The sequence below is a fragment of the Sus scrofa genome, chromosome 14 (genome assembly GCF_054392235.1).
Source record: "Sus scrofa isolate SSC_HxYL_T2T_F1_AM1 chromosome 14, Sscrofa_HxYL_maternal_Yorkshire_Landrace_v2.0, whole genome shotgun sequence".
Lineage (NCBI taxonomy): Eukaryota > Metazoa > Chordata > Mammalia > Artiodactyla > Suidae > Sus > Sus scrofa.
In genome coordinates this window covers 14,017,518-14,031,226 of record NC_139396.1, presented here as the reverse complement: position 1 = coordinate 14,031,226, position 13,709 = coordinate 14,017,518, and the positions used below count along the sequence as shown (strand labels likewise).

At 49.6% G+C, this 13,709-nt stretch overlaps 1 long non-coding RNA gene across 1 annotated transcript in view; it reads left to right on the top strand.

Annotated features, from left to right (window-relative positions):
• Window positions 1-13,709, top strand: part of LOC146396328 (uncharacterized) — a 113,415-nt gene that overhangs the window by 78,526 nt on the left and 21,180 nt on the right. The window contains exons 10-11 of the long non-coding RNA XR_014828245.1: window positions 702-859; window positions 3,875-3,995. This is a non-coding gene — a long non-coding RNA (uncharacterized LOC146396328). The remainder of the gene's footprint in view (window positions 1-701; window positions 860-3,874; window positions 3,996-13,709) is intronic.

Sequence of the window (13,709 nt, the reverse complement as noted above, 5' to 3'; positions counted from 1 at the left end):
TCCTCTCCCATCCAACTCCATGTCCACAGCGAGGGTCCCAACGGAAACCCAGCGATTTGAGGGAGGCCCTTTCTCTTGGAAAACAGCCCCTGTCTAGAGGCTTACCGCCTTCTGAAGCCATTCCCACAGGCATGGGCCTGGACCACCACGGGCTGGTGGCCTCAACGTGGACAGTCCAGAGCAGGACCCAGCGAGGGACCTGCCCCAACAGATGCTCAGGACGCAAGTAAAGGAGCCCAAGTTTGAATCTCAACAGTAGAATGCGGGCCTCCAGTCATTCTGCAGTGGGGGAGGGGCCGAGGGCAGGTGAGCCTGGGTGGGGGTGGGGTGCCATTCCATGCTGGCCTCTGCAGGGAGGCAAGAACCAGACGTTTCTTCCACCTTATGCAGGGGCCAGACAATTGTCGAGTGCCTCGTCAGGCAATGTATGTGTTGGTTTTCAGAGTCACAGCACCGAGGTTTGTCTTGATGTTCCCTTTCCCTTTGTTATTCATCAACTTGTTTGTTGTCCTTCAACCACCTCAGCTTCCGTCCTGGCTCCAGGCTCCCTTCCCCAGAGGCCAGACTTTCGGAACAAAATTCACCTTTTATCATCTGATAACCACTTGGGTTTTCATGGCCACCTGGAACCCAATGTTTATGGTTTGGCTTCTCTCAGCAGACCCACCATTTGTGATTGGTGTGTGTCCATCTTTCCTAAGGAAACCGTCCTTGTGTGCCAACCAGCATCCAGCAGGACCCACCTTCCTCATGTTCCTTTGTGCTGGAAAGGCCCAGCCTATCCAAAAAGCCGCTGCACAGCCCACGTGTCCAAGACCAGGGATCAGTCTGTCGTGTCTCCCGTATGATGACATTGCTGGTAAGTCTTGGAGCTTTTCCCTGTTAAATGTTTGAATGTAACATTTTCAACAAATCCTCCCTTCTCAGGGATCACAGTCCACGAATAGCATATGGAGTGCTGAGTCCTCCTCTCCCCTCTTTCCCCTGTCCACTCAGTCCTCGTTCCCACCAGGGATCAGAGATACCTGTTTCATTCACATCTTTTCAGAGATCTTTTGGGCAAGCAACTTTGAATGCCATCCGTTTGCCTTTGCAGGTAGTATTCCTTTGTCTCTGGTTGAAATGTACCATGTGCACAGGGAACTCCATCTTGGACTTTTCATGGAACAGGTTGGGGGATATTGTGAGAAAGTGATTACATATGTATCCCATATAGATATATATGTATCATATATCATATATACATACATCTGTCTGTAGGACAGGGTCCTTTGGCTACGCAGCAGAAGTAGACAAAACATTGTAAATCAACTGCAGTGGAAAACCTAACCTCTTGTAAGATCAAAGAGTTCCTCTTGAGAAAGAGTAAAAAAGGAAATGAGAAAATTAAATTGCGTCCCCGTAGACCTGAGTATCTTTACTTTTGTTGCCTTCCTATTGATATCGTGGCTCTTCTGTTACTGGATGCATTTTTAACATGGGAGTTCCTCCATTCTCTTGAAATTCAATGTACTGAAAGGGCAGAGTGCTCAAAGCCAGGCAAAAACAATAGTAAATATGCAGGTCTATTTGAGTTTTTCATTTCCCATACACAGTGCCTGCATTTAGCCTGACCTGTGTCCCGTGCACCATTTTGGACATATCTTTACTGCAAGTACTTTCCCTGTGTATCTGAAGTTTACCTTTCCCTCGGAATCAGCATGCATCTGGCAAGACTCGCCCATAAGGGTACCACATTAGGATACAGGGAGTGGGCAGTTCTTGAGGGTAGGAGGACTTGGACTGGAGACCAAAAGGTGCCTTTTGGTCCAACCCAAAAGAAAATGGCAAAGGGACCCCAAATCTGCAGGCTCTTTGGATGAAATGGCAATGGAAGAGCCAAGAGATACTATTGCATCTTTGAGCTTTATGTGGTTAAGGACAGAAGTAAGGGAGGAGAAGACAAAATCTTCTCTTTCCTTATGTGAAAGAACCAGAAGTGTGTGTGGGGGGGGGTCTCTTGGTTTAATTGCTTTCTCCTTTGGGGGACACACGTGCTGCCTATGGATGTTCCTAGGCTAGGAGTCACATCAGACCTGCACGAGCAGGCATATGCCATAGCCAGAGCAATGTGGGATCCAAGCTGCATCTGGGACCTACAGCACAGCTCAGGGCAACCCCGGATCCTTATTCTACTGAAGGAGGCTAGCATGGAGTGTGCAACCTCACAGATCCTAGGGGGGTTTATGTCTGCTGAGCCATGATGGGAATTGCTGCTTTTGTAGGTGTGAAAACATCGACTGCCCGTGATGTGGGTGTGCCCTTTGACACAGTGCCAACTTTTTATCCACCAATGTCCAATCTCCATGTGTCCAAACCAACTAACATCAACGTCCTCCCCAGCAAGCCCTGCTTAAAAGCTGGTGCATTTCCTGTCTGCATCCCATACCCTTGCTCTTGAGAATCGAGGCTCGTCCTTGCCTATGGTGCTGTCTGCATGGGAATCAACGTAGCATCTCTGACACAGCCAGAAACACACCTGAGGAAACGTTCAGATTGGGAGTTAAGGTCAGCTTATCACGATGCAAGCGATAAGAATGCATATGTCCGTCTTGTGTGGTGAGAGGCGAGGTCTCGGGAATATCATCAAGGGAGGTGAGGGGTGAAAACCTCCTAGGACTGCAAGCAAATCTCTTGGGAGGCAAGAGTCCCTCTGTGCAGTAGCAGAAGTACAATTCCTCCTGCTGTTAGGGTGTTGGGCAAGGAAGGAGAGGTTGAAAGGATTGTTGCAGATTGAGAAAAAGGCCTTGTGTGGGTGCTTCCGAAGCTTCTTGCCCCTTGCAAAGGAACATGGACTCCAAAGAGGGTGAGAAGCTGAGGCGAGAGGATCTCCTGCAATGCCATGGTGAGCTTTGTAGGAAGAAACTCTGGATGGGGCACTGCACAACTGAGCACCATGGGAATAGGGCTCTCTATTGGAGCTTTTACACTGAAGAAACATTTCAAGGGTTTTCAAACAAGACCTTCATATGAGAAGATTGCTGAGGCACCCATTGTACCCAGGCATTCAGGAAGGCCAGGTTTCCTTGTTGCTCCCTCCCCTTCTTCAGCCACTCCTGCAATTTGTTACAAGATTCTCACGCATAGCTCAGATGTAGTATTTGTGGGGGTTTCTTGTTTGGTTGGTTTTGAATTGTTCTTCCCCCAAGACAATGGTTTTGCTACTGTACAGCATGGTGACCCAGGTACACACACATGTACACATTCTAGTCGCTCCCATGAGCATGCTCCATCACAAGTTCCCAGTGCTACACAGCAGGATCTCATTGCTAATCCACACCAAAGCCAATCCTTTGCATCCCTTCACCCCAAGCTCCCAATCCACCCCACTCCCTCCCCAGATGTCGTATTGGCATGAGTATTCTCAGGGACACTGGTACAAAAGTTGCATTGTGGAAACGAGGTGCTCCCAAATCTTCCATGATTTTTGACTGACTTTGAACTTCTGAGGGCCGCATCCATGGCATCGGGAGATTGCCAGGCTAGGGGTCCAATCAGAGCTGTGGCCCCTGGCCTATGCCAGTGCCACAGCAATGCCAGATCCCCGCCGTGATGGCAACCTACACCGCAGCTCACATCAACACCCGATCCTTAACCCACCGGGCGAGGCCAGGGATGGAACCCGCAACTTCATGGTTCCTAGTCAGATTCGGTTCTGATGCACAATGACACGAACGCCTTCTGTTGTTCATTATTTTATACTACCTCAGAACCCTACATGCCGACATCGGAGAGGCAGAGGTTGTCAAATCAGCGGCACTGTAATTAGGGAAACCAGTCATGGAAGTGGGTGTCTCAACGTCCTTTGAACCATGAGCTTTGATTTTTCCTTCAGAGAGCTTCGGGGCAGGCACTGGCGGCTGAGGAGAAACATCTCTGGAGATGGATCACTAGCATCAGGAGACAGTGAACCTTCCACTCCCACATGGAAATTGAAAGGCACCGAGAGATCCCAGGTTTGTGTCTTGTGGACGTTTCAAGTCTGTGCCCTTGGGAGCTCTGGGTGTCATCAGATAGATGTAAGGGTCTTGAGAGGTATCCTGTGGAGGAAGAAATGCTCTGATGTTGCCATGGACCAGAAAAGGGATCTGAGCGTTCAAGTTTCTTTGGCGAGCATTCCCAAGTCAGGTGGGTATGTTGAATCTGCTGCTATTTCTTTCTGGGTTGATGGCCACCTGAACTTCCATGATGTCGTGCCAGACGTAGGGAGGGCGAGGAATAGTGTTCCCAAAGTACCTGCTGTCTTGTGACTGGCCAAGAGGGTCAAGTTCAGCTCACACACAGCCTAAGGTACTCTGGCCCAAAGGGAATGAATGACCTTGGCCCACTTTGAGGATTCTGTGCTTAGGCTGGATCTCTGCAAAATCTTGTATGGTGATCCTATCTAAATGCATGGGTTTCACCAATGCACTGATGTCTTGTTACTGGCCAAGAGGGTCAAGTTTAGCTCACTAGCATAACCAGGACAACCAGAACCGTACAAAGGAGACACACCTGTGCACCAACCTTTATTGAACAAGCTCCATGTATTAAAGAAAGACATGAAGAACAAACATGCGTGGAGAATCGAGGCATTTGGAAATTCTCTAGGCATGGCGACAGGAGCACCATCTCTGAAGAGAGGTTCCCAGATCTCCAATTGCGTGCTAGAATGGTTCTTTAAGGGATCCATCCAATTTGCTAGGGGAAAAACCCTTCTCTTTCTAGACAAGCAAATCCCAACCAAAAGAGTCCACACAGCCTAAGGTACTGTGGCCCAAAGGGCATGAATATCCTTGGCCCACTTTGAGGATTCTGTGCTTAGGCTGGATCTCTGCAAACTCTTGTATGGGGATCCTATCTAAATGCATGGGTTTCACCGATGCAGTGTGACCGTGGGGGCTCATCTCCCAATAGATAGGGTTTAAGAAGAGATGGCCACAGAAGCTCCCAGGGAGAAGACAGGAAGACAACACCAGAGAGCTTTCCAGCGAATGCAAATCCTCCATGACATTCCTGTCTTGGAGGGAGCTCCTGGGCCAGCTCTTCTGATGCTTCCTTCCCTCCCTCCTCTTCCCACCTGTCCCCTGCTGACTGAGCTGTTGTGCACAGAGACTCCCATCCTCCAACCGCTCCTAGTGTCTGTTGAGGAGGGTCCGCTTGGGTAGTCAGTAGCGCACGTGGGAGCAAAGAGGGTGGTTTCCCAAGGGGGGGCCTGCCTGAGGGTGGGGCCCGTCCTGGTGGCCTTTAGCGTTCATTCCATGACAGCCCTGCTAAGGAATATGGGGACTCTTCAGCCATTGGGTGTGACCGCTCTGTGCTCTTGTGCACGCTGCAGACTCCTTGTGCCCTCCTCCATGTGGGTTCATGCCCGCATGGAGCTCAGGTCCGGAGCAGTGTTTCCACCACAGCTTTTAGCAGCACTGTGGATCAGGCTCCTGGGAGACTTGAGGGACTGTGCGGCCTATGCAGGCAGGGGACTAAAGTGTGTGAGTGATTAAAATGGGTGGCATTCCAGTGTGCCGCCATTCCAAAGTGTAGGAAAGCTCGAAGGAAGAAATTCCAATTTGAAAACCCTCATGGGGTTCACAGGAAGTAGCTCAGGGCACGGGAAAAGGAGTGAAGATGTACCATCCAGGCTGCTAGTTTCACTGGTGTCTTCCTTTTTCACATCCCAATGTCGGTCAGCACTTCTGTTCAAAGGGCATGCTTGGGTCTCTGTTGGGGGCAGCCTTGCTGAATGTAGTGCTGACCACCTAGTTGTAGTCGGATGTAAATCGTGATGGATTTGCAAGCCTAGGGGGGATTGGTACAAGGCCACCTGGTTGTCGGGAATCTGGTAATCCGTCAAAGGTGAGGGTTGGTTGGGTTTTGTCTATGGATATGTGTGTAAGGGGAGATCATGCCTGTGTTTGGGTGAGCGTTTGTCTTTGGAGGGTGCTGAGATGTAACAGAGGCATAGTCCAGGAGCTGGCGTTTAGGTGTTTGTAAGTTGGTGTTCAGGGGCCTATTTTTCAAGGATGTTTTCCGCCAGGAAGTTGGGGATTGTGTGTCTCCTGGTGGACTTGGTAGGATTATCTGCCTAGGCCTCAGGGCAATGTTAGGGAAGTCCAGGGGCCGATCTGTGTAGTTGTACCTTTGGGGCCTGTAGTGAAACTTCGTGGTTGGGACTTGACCGCAGCCAAAATTGAGAGTGGGACTGGAATCTACCTTGCCCTCAGCTTGGCACCTGAATCCAGGTTCCCAGGTTCAGAGAGGATTCGAGCACACAGACTTCTTCTTTTTGGTGGCATCTGCCCCATATGGGGTTTCCCCGTCCACAGACGGAGTGCCACAGCAGCAATCGGGACCACTGCAGTGAACACTCAGAATCCTTAGCCTTCTGTGCCACAAAAAACGCCTCGACCTTCTCAAACCCACTGTCTTTGCACTGTCACACCCCTTACCAGGTGTCAGCATTTGATGAAGCTCTGGTTCTTCTGCTTCGTGGAAGAAGAATTTGGCATGAAGCCAAGCCCCAGGTAAAGAGTGAATTTAGGAGCATAAGACCCTGGGGGGAGATACACGTAAGCTGGCCAGGGAGCAGAGCAGCCCCAAGAACCAAGAGAGCTACATTTCTAGAATCCAAGGCCCAGTGGGGAGGGGAGAAGACTGCTTTCTTCCTCATTGGAGGGTGGATATCAAGGCTTCCATCTCCAGCTCCTCATTGTGCCCTATATGGATGGTGTGCCCTGGGCTGTCACAGTGCTTGTTCAAATCGGTGTGTATTGCCAGGAGTTTGGTCATATATCAACTGGGGTAATTCATCTCAGGTTTCCATCTCCTGTCCTCTGTTACCTAGGCGTGTCCCCTCTCCCCTGTGTTTCTGTCTGGGTGAGGTGCAGAAATGCTCCTTGTCCAGGACTCTTCTCTCCTTGACCTCATGCAGCAGGACTCGATCTCCACATCTGTTGTCTTGTGCTTGAAGTCTTGGGGGTTGTGTCTTGAGCGTGTCTGGCACTTCGATGCATCTGGTCTTCCTTCAAGTCGGGTAAGTCATGGCTGGGTTCCTTTTCTTGAGTGATCATCAGCTTTAGACCATTTCGAAGACCCCTTTAAAGCTTGTCTTTAACCAATTCCCCGTGGGCAGTTTCTGCTCTTTAAGGATCCTCCTCTATCCTTCCCTTTAGGATGATTATTTGTGTGTTCACGCCCTGTCATATGGCTCTTTACTATTTTTGTGTGTAGCACATGTTCCGGAGCTGTGCATGTGTCTTTTGATGTGTAGAGGGCGAGTCAGCCTATCTTCTGGGACAGGTAAATGCTATATAGGTCAGCGTGCCCTATTTGTATGCTTCTGGATTCTGCATGCTGGAAGAGTGCATGCCCTTGGATGGAGCCTTGGGGAGTGTGGGTTTATGGATATGCCGAGAGTGTGTTATATGCGTGTTTGGAGGAAAGGACGTAGGCTGCTAGGTTTGCACTTGTGTCGTGTACAGAGTAATTGCGGGTCTGCTTGGGTGTTTTGGAGAGTTGTGTGTAGAAGGCGTTTGAGTGTGTATTCCAGGGGCATGGGCATTTGGAGGCATATTCGCTGGGGCTATGCACTTGTAGTTTTCAGGAGGGACATGTTAGGCTTATATATATATGTGGGGACGTGGGGAAGTGTGTGTCTGCTGGAGAGATGAGGTTCTGTGTTTCTACAAGGGCGTGGGAGACGTGCATTTCTTGGTGTGAGAAATATGTGCGGTGGTTATGTGTTACGAGTTTGCAGATGGATGAGCTGGGTCCTAGGATCATTGGATATGTGGAAGTCATTTCCTATGTGGTTTGCTGGCGATAGGTCCATGTTTCGTACGTGTCTCTACTCGTTTGTGTGTCTATCACCAGGTGCATGCATGACCAGGTTGTGTTCCTATGGTATGGAGGTGTTGGGAGTGTGCCACGTTGCTTCTTGGCAGAATGCCGAGGTGTTTCTTTAGGTCCTAGGTAGGAAGAGATGGTGTGTCCACATTGAGGGTGAGGGCTGAAATGCATATGCAGTTGACACCCACACAGGTGCAGTGTCCTGGCAGGGCGGTTGTCGTCTGGAGAGGTGGCCCCATGTCTAGTGTTTGGGGCATCTGTATGTTCAAGGGTTGGGAATATTTGTCTGTGTGTGTCCATAGGTGTTTGAGTATTAGTACGTGTAGGCGGATTGTGGCTGTGTGTGTATTTGAGGTCCTGGGGCTTCTGTAGTATGTATTTGGAGGGATGTCAGAGGTAGGTCTGTGTGTTTGGAAACAAAGAAATCTCATGGGCGATGTGTGTGTGTTCTGGAATCCTGGCCTAGAAGTACTGTAGGACTGTGGCCTTGCCTATGGGCTGTGCGTGAGACGACTGTGTAGGAGCTGGTGGTAGTGAGCCTGTATACATAGTAGTCAATGTGTACCATTGGTCGGTGTTTGTGTTCAGGCCCCTGTTGGGTATGTGCATGTGAAGTCCTCAGGTGGTATAGTTTTGTTTGTGGGGAAGTGGGTGGAGTGGGGGGTTGGCCTTTTCTTGTCTTTTCAGGGCAGACCCATGGCATTTGGAAATGCCCTGGCTATGGTGGAATTGGCGCTGCAGCTGCAGCTGCCAGCCACGGCCACAGCAAGGCCAGTTCCAAGCTGCATATGGGACCTGCTCCATATCTAAAGGCAATCCTGGATCCAGGGATTGTACCTGCATTCTCTCCTATACGGGTCAGGTTCATTCCAATGTAGCCACGAAGGGAATGCCTGCTGGAAGTTTTTTCCTCACAACGTCATTTTCAGTTCTTGGCATCAGCCCAGTCATCTTTTCTAGGTCATCGGAGTTTAGTCTTGGCAGGTTGTACTTTGCTAGGAAGGTGTCCATTTCGTCTAGGAAGCCTGTTTTCTTGGCATAGAGTTGCTTTTAGTAGTCTCTTCTGATCCTCTGTATTCTGGGATGTCCATTGGAAGCTGGCATGCATTTTGATGTTTATTGATTTGAGTCCACTCTTTTTTCCCTGATGAGTCTGGCTAAGGGTTTATCCATATGGTGGATGTATTCAAAGAAGCAGTTGTAGCTGCATTGATCTTTCCAATGGTTTTCTTCGTTGCTCTTTCCTTTCTGCTCTGATCATTAGGATGTCTTTCCTTGTGTTTGTCTTTCTCTGGTTGCTTTGGGCGTAAGGCCAGGTTGTTTGTTGGTGGTTTTCCTTGTTGGCTGAGGTAGGCTTGTATTGCTGGGAAGGTCCCTCTTCGATCTGCCTTTGCTGCATCCCATAGGCTTTGGATTGTTATATCTTTGGTGTCACTTGCTTCTTGGGATCTTCAGATTTCCTCTTTGGTTTCTCCAGCACTCCCTTGGTTGTTGAGTAGCATGTTGTCGAGTTTCCGTGCCTTGGTGTTTGTTGCCATTGTTTTCTTGGTGGTTGATTTCGAGCCTCATAGCGTTGGGTTCCTACAAGCTGTGGGATAGGATTTCCATTTCCTTCCATGTACAGTGGCTTGCTTGGTGACGCAGCATGTGATCGGTCCTAGGGAATGTCGGGTGTGCCCTTGAGAGGAGTGTGTATCCTGCTTCATTGGGAGGGAAAGCGCTCTACCTATGGAGGAAGTGCCCTGTGGTCCAATGCATTATTGAAGGCCTGGGTTCCCTTGTTGATTTTATGTCTGGAGGACCCGTGCGTTGATGGGAGTCGGGTGTGAAGGCCCCGTGCTCTGACTGTGTTAGTGTCCATTTCTCCTTTTACGGTTGTAGCAGTTGCCTTCTACATTGCGGGGATCCTGTATTGGGTGCATATAGGTTTCCAATTCCCATCTCCTCTCCTTGGATTGATCCTTGACCGTTACGTAATGACCTTCTTTGTGTCTTATTAATATGCTTTATTTGAAGGTCTCTTTTGTCTGATGGGGGTGTTTCTACTCCATCTCTCTTTTAATTCCCACGCACGAGGAATATTTTCTTGCATCCTCTCACTTTCAATTTGTATATGTCCCTCAAACTGAAGGGGGTCTCTTGAAGACAGCAGGTCTACCTATCCGTCTATCCCTCTACCTATCTGGATCGAGATCGAGATGGAGATCGAGATGGAGAACGAGACGGAGCTCTCGATCTAGACCCAGAGAGAAGGAGATGCGTCTTCTTTGTGTATGCATGCAGCCAGTCGATGTCTTTTGGTTGGGGCATTTTGTGCATTTCCATTGAAGGTGCTTCTTGATCTGTATGTTCTTATGGCCATGTTATTAGCTGTGTCAGATTGGGTTTTGTTGGTCTTTTCCCGTCCTCCCTTGTTCTCTGCTCTTGTGGTTTGATGACTGCCTCTAGTGGGGTGTTTGTTGGGTGTTTTTTGATTGTTCTTTCCCTGAGACAATTTTTTCCACTGTCCAGCATTGTGACCCAGTTCCCCATACGTGTATAATTCGTCTTTGTGCCATTATCATGCTCCATCATAAGTGAGTCGACCGCGTTCTCAGTGCTACACAGCAGGATCTCCTTGCTAATCCCTTCCAAAAGCAGTCGTTTGCATCCAATAACCCCAAGCTCCCCATCCATCCCACTCCCTCCCCTCGCTCTAGGCAACCACAAGTCTATTCTCCAAGTCCATGAGTTCCTTTAGGTGGAAAGGTTCCTTTGGGCTGTATATGAGACTCCTCATATGAGTGATGTCGTATGGTAGTCGTCCTTCTCTTTCGGACTTCCTTCACTCAGGATGAGAGGGTCTTGTTCCATCCATGTTGCTACAGATGGCATTAGGGTGCTCTGTTTTATGGCTCAGGAGTATTCCATTGTGTGTATATACCGTGTCCTCTTTGGCTCTTAATTGTTATTTCCCTGATACAATCTTGTTTTCTACTGTACAACGTGGTGACCCACTTACACATACATGTAGGCATTCTATGTTCTCACATTACCATGCTCCGTCAAACGTGACTAGACATTGTACCCAGCGCTACACAGCAGGATCTCATTGCTAATCCATTCCCAAGGCAATAGTGGGCAGGCATTAACCCCAAGCTCCCCATCCACCCCACTTCCTCCCGCTCCCCTCCCCCTTGGCCACCACAAGTCTATTCTGCAAGTCCATGAGTTGCTTTTCTGTGGAAAGGCTCATTTGTGCCGTATATTAGATTCCAGATATAAGTGTGTGGTATCCTCTTCTGGAATGGATCCCTTAACCGTGAACTAGTGTCCTTCTTTGCCTTTCTCGATGGCCTTCGTTTTAAAGGCGATTTTGTTGGATATGAGCAGCGCTACTCCTGATCTCCTGTCTTGTCCATTGGCATGAAATATCTTTTTGCATCCCCTCCCTTTCAATCTATGCTTGTCCTTTGCCTTCGGGTGAGCTTCTCTAGGCAGCAGATTGAAGGTTTTTGCTTTGGTACCCAATCTGGCACTGTGTGTCTTTTGATGGCGGCAGTGGGTCCCGGAACAATTCAGGTGGTCATTGATAGATGTTTCTTGATTGCCATTTGAAGCCTTGTTTTCCTGTTGAGTCTGTGTTTATCTTTTCTTCTTTCTTTTCCTTTGGGTGGATGGGTTCCGTTGATTCTCTGCTGGAGTCCTTTGCTTTTCCAATTTTTGAATGTAGTGTTGGCTTTTGGTTTGTGGGTGCCCTGTTTTGTCATTATGTTAACCCCTTCGTTTGTCTGCTCACTTTAGCCTGACCGTTACATAGGACCAAACGCGTCATTGAAACAAGAAAAAGGATCTACATTTTCTTCCATTCCTCGCCCTCATTGTATGATTTGATGTAGTTTATTTCATTTTATGTTTTTGACATCTTCATGGTTAGATCTGTATGCTGGCTTCTCTAAGTCACTGCATTCCAATGGTTTTTTTCTTTTTTCTTTTTTTTTGAATTGGAGAACCTTTTGAGTATTTCTTTCAGAAAGGGTTTTGTATTGCATTACTCTTTCAGGGATGGTTTGTTGGAGAAATTCTTGATTTCCCCTTCGATTTGAAATGATAGTCTTGCTGGATAGGGTATTTGGAAGAGGCAGATTATTTCTTCTTTCTTTCAGTGCTTTCAATGGGTCTCGCCACCCCCTTCTGGCCTGGAGTGTTTCTGTAGAGAAAACTGCTGATAACCTTATTGGTGTTCCCTCATCATGAATGCCTTGCTGTTCTCTTGCTGCCTTTGGCCTCCTCCCTTTCTGTTTACCTTTGGCCATATTGATCAGAATAGGTCTTGCTGCGTGCCTGTTTGGGTTCAACTTGTTTGGGGCTCTCTGTGATTCCCGTATCTTGCTATCACTCTCCTGCACTTGTTGCTTTAAAACCTCGATTGCAGGACTCCCTGTTGTGGTGCCCTGGAAACTGGCAATGGCCCCTGCCCCTCTCCCCCAGCCACAAGGACCAGACCCTCCCTTTGGCTGATAGCATGAGGAGATTTCCCACCAGATGGCCCAGCCCTGAGTGCACTAACTCTAGGAAGTCCCAGCCACTCTGTTTCTAAGCCCCACTGACCCCCCTGAGCAAGACCGGCTGCCTCCAACAGGCCTGGGTATGGGCATCTTCTGAAAAGGCTCAAGCAAGACCTTGAGAGAACACCAGATGTCTAAAGGAATGAGAAAGGAAGAGGGTCCCGGTTAGGGGTGTGCTGGTGCAGCCCAGGGCCTTGCCAGAGCTGAGGTCTGCAGGGGCTTGAGCTGGCCAGGCTCCACTCCCACACCAGCTCTCTTGGGCCCTGTTGGTACATATGTCCCTTCTCGGCCTTGGACAGAGCCTTCTTCTGGACCTCCAGGGATTCTCCAGGCACAGAGGCCCATCTGCTGATAGATTGAAACCTGTGATTGTCCTGAGGGTCAGTCAGGAGCTTCCTCCATCAGGACGCCCGTGCCTGCCTGCATGGCTTACACAGGCTCATCAGCCATGGGATGCCAGGCTTTGGAACTTCCCAGAAGTAAAACTGAGTGACCGTGCATGGCAGAGACTCCTCTGACCTAGCTCTGTTGCTTGCAGCCTAAGTCCCCTGTCCTCCGGAGGGTGGTCCCAGGGGGGTGCCCTCATCTGTGACCTCCCTTTTTCAGGGTGTCTCGTGGGGATGGCCCGCTGGGGCTTAGACGGCTGACACGCCCCCTACCCCAGCATCTTCACCAATATCACCTGCTTCTCCCATGGGACTGATGAGATCCAGAAGCACATGCCTCTCCCTGAGTCCATGGTCCCTCCTCCTCACACCCAGGTGCCATCGCAGTCTCTGCAGGCTGCTGGCTCTCCTGGGCCTGGCACAGGCTTTGTGCCCCCAGAGACTGGCCCCTGCTGCTGTCCATGCTCGAGGTCCTGCAGCAGGCCTGGTGCAGACCCCCCGAGCTCCTGTGCTCCTGTCTCTGCCTCAGACTCCAGTCTCCATTTGGCAAACAGCCACCCCTCCCCCACCAGCTCCATCAGCTTTCCAGGGCCCCATCTTGGCCTTCCTGTGCAACAGTGGCCACCCCAAAAACCAAGCCTGCAATCTCCAATAACCAAAGAAATCAACTCATCGTTTGGTGTGCAGCCTTCTGAGATCCCGGTATAAACAAGCTGGGTTAGCCCTGAGGCCTCTCTCCTTGGATTCCAGATGCCCATCTCCTGCCTGCGCCCTCACATCAGCTCCCTCTGTGGGACTCAGGGTCTAAATTTGCCCTTTCTATAGGGGCACCCATCCTATTGTATTAGGGGCCACCTTAGTGACCTGATTTCAGCTCTTCCTGTACAAACTCTGCTGCAGGGCTTGCTCTGGT